We start from the raw sequence: 11,742 nt of genomic DNA, 5'->3' as shown, positions 1-11,742 counted from the left end.
GGGGACTAGTGTGAGGGCTTGTGTGGATCAGCTTCTTCACTGGCAAAATGAGGTTAACAACAAATACTTTGTTATTCAAGGAACTAATACTAGCTGCAACTGGTATACTCCAACCCCCAATTCTCAGTGGCTTAATAAAACACACTTTATTTCTGGTTCACGTCACAATGCAGTGGGGGTGAGCAGAGCAGGAAGCTCTGCTCCATGGTGCTGTTCAGTGACCCAAGCGTCGTCCTTCTGGTGGCTCGGCCATGCTGTCTGCATCCTCCCCATCTGGCCAGCCAGCGTGCAAAGTGGGAGCACAGAGGATCACAGCGCTGGTTTTAGAGGACAGATCAGGAAATGGTGCATGTTACTCCCAGCCATATCCCAATGGCCAGAAATTAATCCCAGGGCCCAACCTAACTGCAGGGGATTCTAGGAATTGTAGTTTAGCTACTTGTCCAGAAGACAAATGGGAGGGGTTTGGTCAACATTTATTTGGCAGAGATGTGAGATTAAATAAGGTCATGTATGGAGAGCCTTCAGTACAATGCTGGGCTCAGAGGAGTATCTGCTAGTAGCTGCTTAGGTCGCTGTATCTCCCTTCATTATTGTTGTTGTGTCGGATGAGAGAAGAAATGTTTTGTAACATTCTTTTAAACCTTACATTTTAAGTTGATGTTATTACTATACCTAGTCAGGAAGTATTATTTGCCTACATTCTACTATATTCAGAAAATAGAAATAAAAGATGTGGTAGCTTCTTTCTAAATTTCTAACTTATAGAATATATCTCAATATTTATCTTATCATCATCTGTCTATCATCTATTATCTGTCTTTCTGTCTGTCTAATCTATCTATCTATCTATCTATCTATCATCTATCTATCATCATCATCTATCTGTCTTACTCTGTGCCATTTGGTCTTGCCTGACTATAAAATACTCAGTCCCTTGCTTTAAGAGACCATTAGGTCTAGGGACTCCAACATCAAGTTGGTGAGATTCCATGTTCTCTAGGGTCTGTGCTTGGGGAGGGTCGTTTTCCTGATATCTGTGATGACCAGATCATAGTTGGTGGGTCTTCATGCCCACGTCTTTGCAGTAGTTGAGAACGAGCATAAATGAACGTCTAATCCTTCTCTTCCAGCTCAGTTAACACATGTTTATGTCCCAAGCTTATAATTCTTCAGGAACTCGTCTGAGCTCTTCATTTATTCATGATGTCCCTACGCAAATGCCCCCCACCCAGGCAGATACCCAAGGGCCGTTGGGTGGTGAGGGTCTGCCTTGGGCCTGGAGGAAAGAGGGTCTCATACCCAAAGTTGAGAGATGTCAAGTCAAGAGAACCTTTTGAGCCCAGGGCTGAGGAAGAAGCTGAAGACCATGTGTCAGTTTGACAAATACAAAGGCCAAAATTAGTCACCAAGTCTTGGGTATTAAACTATGGAATTTAGAGCAATGAGAGTTGAGAAAATGAGCAAAAATACTGAACAGTGTCATGTGCTAGTCCCTGGACCTGGATGAGAGTTCTAACTCTGATATTGACTAGCCATATCATGATAAGGGGCCATCATTGTTGCCCAGCTTAGTGTTCTTGTCTGTAAAGTGTGAAGCAGCGGAACCAGGCTTTAAAGGGACAATTTCATGGATTAAATAAGCTCGTCAGCATAAAACTCAGCACATAAAAAAAGGTTTGATTTAAAAGTCGTGACAAACAAGTACAACATAACCGCTCCTGCCTTGAAGGAGGCAGGCAGAGGGGCCCAGGAATATGCAGGCTTATAAAGCAACACTATACATTTAAATGCAAATTCCACCTCAACTGCCTGGCTAACCCCAATATCAACATCAGAGGCTGTCTGATGTCTGGGCTGACTCCCCGCCCCCAATACTTCTTAAGAGCGAGGCCTACTGGCGTGGAAGGGACACTCTGTCCCCTTCATAGACACTGGGAACTTGCACTTCAGGTTTGCCTTTGGGGCTATGACCCAGGGAAGAGCTTGTAAGTCTTCCACGTCCCACGTGCTCTCCAGTTTCACACACTGCGACCCCACCACTGTGAACGCAAAACGACGGGGCATCTCCCACTTTTGCTCCCGCAGAAGCTGTGCTTTTCAGTGTTCTGTGAGTACGGATTTCGTGCTGCCAGATAGCTTCCCATTCTCCCGCTCTAAATTATTCTTAGACCCCTCCGTGGTCAGAGAACAGCACCACGAGGAATGAGCGAACAGGATTTTCATAGAATGTGGGAACGAATGAACCACGCACCAGGAGGTGCTTTTTCGAAAGCATCAGGGAAGAGGGTCGTTTCTTCCATGTGGCACTTTGTTAAACACTTTTTGTTCATTTCTCCTCAGTGACATCCCGTCCGTCTCGTTCATAGAGTCAAGCAGCCCAGACCACGGAGCACACCGCTCTGCTGGAGAAGGAACATGGCTCTGAGATAAAAATCTCAGGTTAGAGCCCCGGATGTGACACAAAGAATCAACAGGAACAGTTAACACAAAGTAACGGTGAGAGACTGAATGTTTGGGTCACCTCAAATCCGTGTGGCAAAGCCCTACGCCCAAAGGTGATGGTTTCAGAACGTGGGGCCTTGAGGAAAGGATTAGATGAAATCGTGAGGGCGGGTCCTCAAGGTGGTATGAGCTCCTGTACAAGAGTCATGAGAGAGGGTGCCTCCCCTCTCTGCTCCCTGCCATGTGAGGGTACCGGGACAAGCGGGCGGCCTGCAGCCAGGAGGAGGGCCTTCACCAGGACACGACCATGCTGGCACGCTGACCTTGGACTTCCAGGGCGGCCTGCAGCCAGGAGGAGGGCCTTCACCAGGACCCGACCATGCTGGCACCCTGACCTTGGACTTCCAGCCTCCAGAACTGTGGCAAATACATTTCTGTAGTTTCCAAGCCACCCCGTCTGTGGTATTTGTGTTTTATTGGCTCATACCTAAGCCTCAGTAGATAGTACTTTTGTCTTGATTTCTTCTTCTGTGCAACGAGGAAGTGTCATAGTCTCTAAGGCTGCACAGTCTTTAAGATTATTTAAACAGCATCTGCTGTTCCCAGGTGTGTCCACCTGGATGCAGGTCCCGGGTCTGCCTGACACATTCTGTGTCAGAAACTCTGTAGGCGGAGCCTGCACTTTTAACAAGCACCCAAAGTGACTGGCACACATGCTCCTTTCTAAAGCTCTCTTCGGAAATATCGATGCTGGCCCGGCGGGACACTTGTCTTGCAAAGGGATGATCTGTACAAGTGTGACTGCTCAGTACTTCACACTGTCGCATAAATTGTGTTGATTTTTCTCTTTTAAAAAAGTCTTCCATACATGGTTTCGGTTAGTATCAACAGATTGAATCTTATGCCGCGTTCTATGTGAAGACTTCTCATCTTATTCCTTCCAGTACATTCCGCCTCCTCTGTACCCCATCGGGCTGGTCCAAATGACCTATTTTTATACTTCTATAGGATATTCCCAAGGTGCAAACCTTGATCAGCAAGTATTAATTGAATAAGCAAATTAACTCATTTGATTTTAAGCTCATTCCAGATTATCTTGTTAGAGCTGTTTTCAGCTTTTATTCTAGAAAAAGGATGGCACCACATCGCCAGGAGCACTGCCCAGGCCTTCGTCCATTCTTTCCTTAAACGTCACCGTCACCGCTTACCTGCTACGCACGCACAGCAGTGGTTCTGACCTTGTGGCGACAGAAACAGCTCTGTCCCCACCAACCCTCCCACCTCCACATCCTGTCCCCATGAGCTGAGGGACAGAGGTGGGAACAGGCCTGGGAGAACCATGGGGGGCCCACCTGCTGAGAGATTGGGGAACACAGGTCTTTAACCCCACCTGGGGGTGCATAGGGCTCCCCAAATGCAGTGGCGCTTAAACCGAGACCTAAAGAACTGGATATGCCAGGCAGAGACAACGTGACCAGGGGAAGTTAAAGCCCAGTGTAAGGCACTTGCACTTTGAACTTGGGTACGCTCACAACTTGTCCTTGATTTATTTTCAGCTTTTTTACACGTGCAGGTTTTCTCTCCTGGCCCGAACGGTCGAGTCACCACGGGTGCCTGCTTCCTAGGCCAAGCTTGGGCATCTCAGGGCTGTGACTCTTACTGAATTTATGACAGTCGCACATTTGCAGACCTAAACACTTTTGCTAAGTTGCTAGGTTCCTCTGCTATGTTTCCTTTTCTTTCCTTTCTTTTTTTTTCTTTTCTTCTTTTCTTTTTTTTACTGCGTCTTCTCTCTTTTTATCCTGCTCACACAGCAGCCTGTCTTTCCTTCTATGTGAATACTCACCAATCCAGGGTCACAGACTCTAACGCCTCCCTGGGCCAGGGAGGTGATAAGCCCTTGTCATCAATCTGGGAAAGGCTAAGACAACACAGAGTGGGCCCGTGAGAATCCAGAGAGCACACACCCTGTGGAAGGAATTCAGAGTCACTGTTTCGCTTCTATAAAGCACTGAGCCAGCCAAACCGAACACCTCCGCTCGGTGGACTTGGCCCACTAGCCTTTGATTTGTGACCTCTGTCTGTGAGGTCTCCGGCGCAGAGCTGATGTGTTATTTATTTTCCAATGCCTGGAGTTTCTGCAGAGTAGGTGTTCAGGAATTGTTTGTGGCTGAGTCAAAATGAACTTTCCCAGTGGAGCTTTTGAAAACACTGGCCCTGCAAGTTCTGATCCATCCTGGGAGATTATTGGTTCAATCAGATAAAGGTAAACTGGTAATTTGATGAGTAAGACGAATGAGGCTCCGAAATTCTAGGAAATCTCCCTCAGATCATTCACCTAGCAAGAGACCAAATTAAGATTCAGATATAGCAGTGCCAGGCCCCATAGACCATGATGTTCCGTGCAACACAAGCAAAAACAAAGATCATGTATCTTAACAATAAGATCTGAGTGTTTTTTTTTCTCTTCAGCTGGAAAGATATTTGTTCAAAGGTCATTCTTATTATCCTCTAGAAGCTTAAACACTTCTCATTGTTCAAGTACAAAGATCAAGATTCTTAATATGGCCCACGGGGCCCTGTGGGACCTGAACCTCACGGCCTTCTTGTACTCTGATCCACCCACGCTGGCCTTCTGCGTTTTCCCTGTTCACTTGCACTGCGATTTCTTCTACTGAGCATCCCTTCCCCGCCAACCTTTTTCTCAAGTCCGATTTAACCTCCAGCTCCTAGGCTTAAAATCTCTTCCCCAAGAAAGCATCTCCTAACACTCCAGGCTAAGCACTGTCCCTTTGTCCATGCTCTCATCATGCTTCATACTGTCCCTTTAAAGCTGTGATAACGCGGTCATGTGATTAACTACCTCGAATGTGGCTGGCGCCGGCAGGGACAATGTCCAACTTATCCTGCCATAGTGCCGATACCGAAGGCAAGGTTTGGCACAGAACCACTGTTGCCAAAGTAAGTATTAGTTGAGCGGATGAATAGAAGTTGTTCATTATCAGGAATGAATCAGTGCTGGCCAGCTGGCCACTCGTCAATGATAGGGAAGCGGAGGGTTGTGCTTAGGAGCTGGGGAAGGAGCAGGGTTAGGGTCGCTGATCCTGAAGGTCCCTTCTGGGACTCTCGAGTCTACGCTGTCTCTAACCAGAGGTACAGTGGACATTTACGGGGCTTGTGCTGCTTGCACTGCAGTCTGAGACCTGTACAAAGTAGGTCAGGTACCATAATATAACTCGACAGGTCACTCAGGAGAGACCCGGCTGTCCCAAACAATTCAAGTCAGAGAACCAGGCCACGGCTGAATAAGCAGAGGACGAGGGCGTTTATTAAGGTGATAGAGCATAACGAACCCAGGGCAACAGAGGAATGTCTGACTTGCTATCAGATCAGTTATCAAACATGGCCACACTGTCCCCTCTTCACAAAAGAATTGGTACTAGCCGGTGACATGTGAGGTCAAACAAGGAATTCAGTTACAGTCTCTGTAAACACAAGCTCTAAAATCTCTTTTCAAGTCTAATTTAGTGCTTGGATTTCTACTGGATCCTTCTGATCACCCTGTAAAAAATCTAATGACTCTGGAGCATCTTTGACTCAGTTTCTTTTAACTGACCCTGGGCCATTTTGACCCTTCCTAATTTTGTGACCTGCAGTGTCACAATCTGTTGAAAGTCTACAAGAGTTAAATGCCAAGTGATTTTAATAAAAGACATGAATGTCATTTTTAGCAAGTGAATGACCAAATAATGGGTTGCTCAAAAGTAAATCGATTATGATGGTTCCCCTGATTAAAACTTCTGTTGGGTCTCTGTTGACAAGAAAATGTCCAAACTTCTAGCACGGTATTGGGTATCTTACTCAATCTTGTGCCAGCTCGCCTCACAAAGTCACCCCATCACCTTACCCTCCAAACACAGAGTCGCTTGCTGCCCAAGGCCTCCGCCATTGTCAGTCTCTGTAGAGAAAACTTCCCAAACCGCTCCCTCCTCACTCTACCACAGCCAAATGCGCAAACATACCTTAGAGCAGCGGCCCCCAACCTTTTTGGCAGCAAGGACCAGAGCTCCTATGAGAATCTAACGCCTGATGAGCTGAGGCGGAGCTCAGGCAGTGATGCTAGCGCTGGGCAGTGGCTGCAAATGCTGATGCAGCTTTTCTCGCTTGCCTGCCGCTCACCTCCTGCTGTGCAGCCCAGTTCTTAACAGACTAGAACCGGTCTGTGGCCTGGGGATTGAGGACCCCTGCCCTAAAGCTTTTATTAAATGATTACACAGTCACCTCTCTGAGGGTCTGTATAATTAACAAGGGCAGGAGCTTTATTTGAGTGTTTTCTCACATAAGTTTCAGTGCCTGGTATAGTTTCCAGCAAACAGGCCATATCTCATACAGACTGGTTGAGTTTATCAAAGAGTGAGCAGATGAATGAATGAATGTATGAATGAATGCAGGACTAGAAAGCAAGGGGTTGTTGATCCTGCAAGAACGTGAACCTTTTCCAAGGCTGAGGTGAAGCCACTAAATTATAAGTTATAGATCAGCTTTGGGAAGAGCAGTCTGGCCACAGGGAGAGGTGACTAGCGGGAGAGGCCCCAACAAAGGGACCTGTGAGGAGGTCGCGGGAGTCCATAGGGAGTCCAGGTGAGGTGACAGTGGGCGTGGAAAGAAGTTAATAGATAAGGAAAATAATTAGGACCTCATATAAGCAAGACTGGATGAATATTTGGACAGGGCTGGTGACGATGACTTCTGGACCTTTGCCACAAACAAGTGGGTAGAGAGAAAGCCATTTGAGGAGATGAAAAATTGTCTTAAAGTGCATAAAAACTCTTTCCAAAATTGTTTTTGACATGTTTATTAAATTACGAAATCATATTAATAAATTATTAATTGGCTCGAGTATTATTTTTAATAATAAAGGATCTGTAAGTCATTCTGTTGACTGTAAGTTTCTGTTTTAAATCAGTCGATTTCATTTGTCATAATCTGAAGTTCTTTACATGTTGATTAGGTTGAGGTTTATTTTTGTTCCAAGACTTTGTATATCTGACAATATATTTATTTTGTTTCACACATGAAATAAAGTTGTTACATAAAATTCTCTGGGCAAAATATATTTTTTGACATCAGAATTTCATGTAGATTCATATTTAGGGTTCCTAAGGAAAAGCCTGTTTTCTCATCAACATTAACATATAATTAGAAGATTCGTAATTCAAATTAATAAGCAAATGTTGTGTCATGTTTGATAGGATATAACCTTCCTTTATCTATGGGAGAATCTTTGAAATCAGTAACGTCAGTTCTAGCTACGCCATAAAAATATTACATCAAATTGCAGCTTATTGTTTCCAGCAAGCTATTTGGTAAAAGTGAGCAATCAATTTGAGCAGTTTTTTTTAATGAAAATTTATAAACAGTATCTGTAAATGCAAAATACTTCCTCTTTCTCAGGCATTTCTTCATCATGTGTTGCACTTTCATTGAATTTTATAAACATTTCATCATCAAACACTTTATCATTTGAGAAAAAGGGCAAGGTGAATTTATAGTTAATCAATACATAAATGTTAACTACTTCTGTGTGCACCAAAAAAAAAAAAAAAATCTAAATGCTCTTTCTTAGTGCATTTAATAATCAAACACTTCTCAATTCAAATTGCAAAACATTTATAGGCACCGGGACTATTCTCGGTACTGGGGACATGGATGGAAATGGCCCAGGTCCCTGACTTAAAGACCTGACAGTCTGGAGTGAAGACAGACATGCAAACGATGAATTGCAGTGCTGAGTGAGTGTGTCACAGAAAAGAGGGAAGTAATCACAGGGCAGGAAATGATCTGAGCTCTTCAGAGTGCTTGGAATGATGTAGGAGAGAGATTTCCAGGAAGGAGTGGTCTCTGAACCGAAACGTCACAGGGGCATGGCGTCTTAAGGTATGCTGGTAAAACTGTAAGCAATTCTCGATTCCTGGAGAATAACTTTTAAGGAGGAAGCAAGAGAAGCCGAGGCTCGATCAGAAATGCCCACGAGTCACACGAAATGCTTTAGAATTTATTCTGAGACCTGCCAGGAGACAATCAATCGTTTGAGGTAGAACGGGAGGAAAATATTAATTCTCTATGACAGGGCAGAAGCCAGAATCCGTGGCGATTTCTGTGACACGAGGCTCCTCACCTCCCCCACGCTTTTTGGTGCAGAATACCAAGATCGGACATGATTGCATCGAGATCATATCCTCCGAGGACACTTTGTTTTGAATAAAAGTACGGTCGTTGGATGCACTACAGAGTCATGAGAGGGGAGAGGTGCCTCCTGCATCCACTCCTGCGGGCCTCAGGTCAACGCCAGGTCCCTGCGGACCTGTGCCAGGCCCTACCTGGCCCCACTCTGCCTTCGCTTTTCACAGAGATGATGCGATTCTAAGCGAATCGCCCAGGACAGGAGGAAGCAGCAGCTCTTTTCAAACTGCGGCCCTGAGCTCAGGCCTTGACAATGGCTTGGAGGACGCAACAGGCTGTGGAAGACACATTGTCTCTCTGAGTTTTGCCATGTGTACTTTTTCTTTTCTGCGAAAAGAAAAGGGACCATTCTCTCCGGAATCCGGCACATTTTTCTCCTCCACACAGTCACTCAGCAACCTTGAAGTTTGCGGCAGTTATAGAAACAACTCTGCCTCCTCACTCTGCCCTTCCGGGGACAAGGCTTGTTTTTTTCGGGGACAATAGGTGGAAAATTGCCCCAGCCATCAATTGTTCCTGTTAGAAATAATGACGAACTCCATTTGCCGAGCTCCTTTTTATATGCCAAATACTGAGCTAGATTTTCCTTTTTAATTAGAAATCTTAAACATTTTTTTTTATTTTGAAAGAATTTAGATGGATAAAAGAGTTGTAACAAGAGGACAGATTCTCATATACCTTTTACCTAGACAGGAAATTAGTATTTGCATACCGCTCTTAACAAACAACTCACAATTCTGCTCTGTCTGATGTTTCCTTGCTTCGATTTAAGTTATACATTTTTTTTTTTTGCAAGAATACCTCAGAAGTGATGTCACGCTTTTCTCAGTATCCAGGTTCCTGAGATGCATCTGCCTCGGTGCTGGTGATGGTCACCTCGATCACGGAGCCCAGGGGTGTCTGTCGAGTTTCTCTACTACGAAGTTACTATTTTTTCCTTTATAATCAATGAGCGTCTTATGGCACCAACTTTTGAAACTGTGTAAATATCCTGTTTCTCATCGTTTTTTCACCCACTAATTTTAGCAGCCATTGAGGATTCCTGACTGAAACAATTTTTACCAAAAGGTGATTTAAATTTTTTTTGTGGTATTTTTTTTTATCCATTTCTGAGTCGATACTCTCTCATAAGGAAGAGTTTCCTCTTCTCCTTCATTTGTTTATTTATTCAAATAATTTTATCACTATGGACTCCTGGATTCTGATTTTATCCTGTGGGTTAAGAGTCCATTGTTATCATTATGTATCTTATTGTTGACTTTATCCCAGATTCAGTCCCTAGAATGGCTCCTGCGTCCATTCAGCAAGCTCCCATCTCTTCTCGAGCATGTCCTTATTTCTAGGCACTGGAAGATGATCCAGGTTCATCTATTACTTTCCTCAAACCAGTCCTGAAATCAGCCATTTCTTCAGAAGGATCCCTTTGGCTGGCAAACGAGGTCTCAAACCCAGAATCTAGGTGCTCGGTGTGCTCATAGCCTCTGGGCATCTCTTCCTCCGGCCCGCTGAGCAGACAGTGTGAAGCTAGATTTTACATACGGCGCCTCAGAGAGTCTTCTCCACAAGCTTCTGGGAGAGAAATAATTGTGGTCATCTTATGGACAATAAAAATGAGAACAATTGGCATGAATTAATTGAGGTCTCACAGCCAAAATGTGAAGAAATTAGGAATCAAACTCAAATGTTTTGGCTCGAAAAGGCGGTGACCCACTGTCTGGTGGTGCTAACGCTCAGAGGTGAAGGCTGAGCCGGCCCCTCCCACAGACTGGCCAGGCCCAGGCTCTTCTGTACCTGCCCCCTGGGCTCTTCCCCAGTGGCCCGACCAGAGCCTCTGGTCTCTCCCTCTATAGCCTCAGTCCCTACCCCACTGAGGCCGACGTAGGCTACTTTTTGGAATCTCGCCTTGGACCCTCAAGCAATCTTCGACATACCCACAAGTTCCCCTCTTTTCTGATAAATTCCTTGACCACGTATCCAGCTCTTTATGCCCCCAGCACCCGCTCCTAGATAACTGCATTCGCAGGTTCTGAGAGAGTCTCTCCCAGGCTCAGAGGAAATATTTGCCTCCTTCCATCTCTCCCCAGCAGTAGAAAGGTGATTCCTATGTCATCAGCAGATACCCCTTTCTGCTTAATTTGTTAATTAAGCCTCATTGTTTAATTGCATTAGTCCCTTCTTCCCCCAAGGAGCACAGAGGACAAGCTCACTACCCAATGGGGTGTGGGGTTGCTGCAGAATCCTGTGAGGGGGGCCTGGGTCTTCTTTCTGGCCCTTTCTATGTGGAATCTCTGCAGGGAGGTGAAGGTCTTTGCAGACAAGCAAGGCTTCAAGGGAAGGTTCACTTATGGGCCTTCGGGGAGGTTAATGAGGTCGAGACTAAGCACCTGCAGTCCAGGGTGAGAGCTCCAGTGCTATTCTCCCTAGATCTTCTCACGGCACTCCAACAGAAGATGTCACGTCCAAACCCAGTGCTCGGGGACCTGGAGGGTCAGCAGCAAAAAGAGCAGCCCGACAAGGGGACAGGACACTGCCCAGGCTGGCCTGCTCCCAGTCTTCGCTTCTGTAAAGCAAACTCATGCAATCTCCTTGTGGGGCCAGCCCAAGCACTCCACAGGGCTGCAGCCAGCCTCATCTAAGTAGGTGACAGTTCAGAATATCTAGTTCAGTCAGTGGACGGAACTTTGAGTGAACATTTCAAAAAGTGAGGTTCTTCCTCAATTTGGAGACCAGCCTCATCCTTGCTCTGATAATAGACCCCTATCTCGTCCAGTGATGTGAATCCATGCTCTGGCTTCTAGACATGTCTTGGAATAAGTGAATGATTAAATTCTTTTTGTCTGTGACTTTTCCCTAGAGCCACATCCAGGGTCTGGTACATGGCAGGGGCTCAAGAAGTAGTTAGTGGATGAATGAATCAAATGCCTGTTGTCTTTGTGACACATACACACACACACACACATTATACATATATACATATAAAATGTGCGTGCGTGTGTGTGTGCTTGTGTGTGTGTGTGTGGTTTATTTGGATCCAGCATATGACGATGATTCAGC

The sequence above is a fragment of the Pteropus alecto genome, unplaced genomic scaffold (genome assembly GCF_000325575.1).
Source record: "Pteropus alecto unplaced genomic scaffold, ASM32557v1 scaffold8, whole genome shotgun sequence".
Lineage (NCBI taxonomy): Eukaryota > Metazoa > Chordata > Mammalia > Chiroptera > Pteropodidae > Pteropus > Pteropus alecto.
This window is presented reverse-complemented; position numbering follows the sequence as displayed.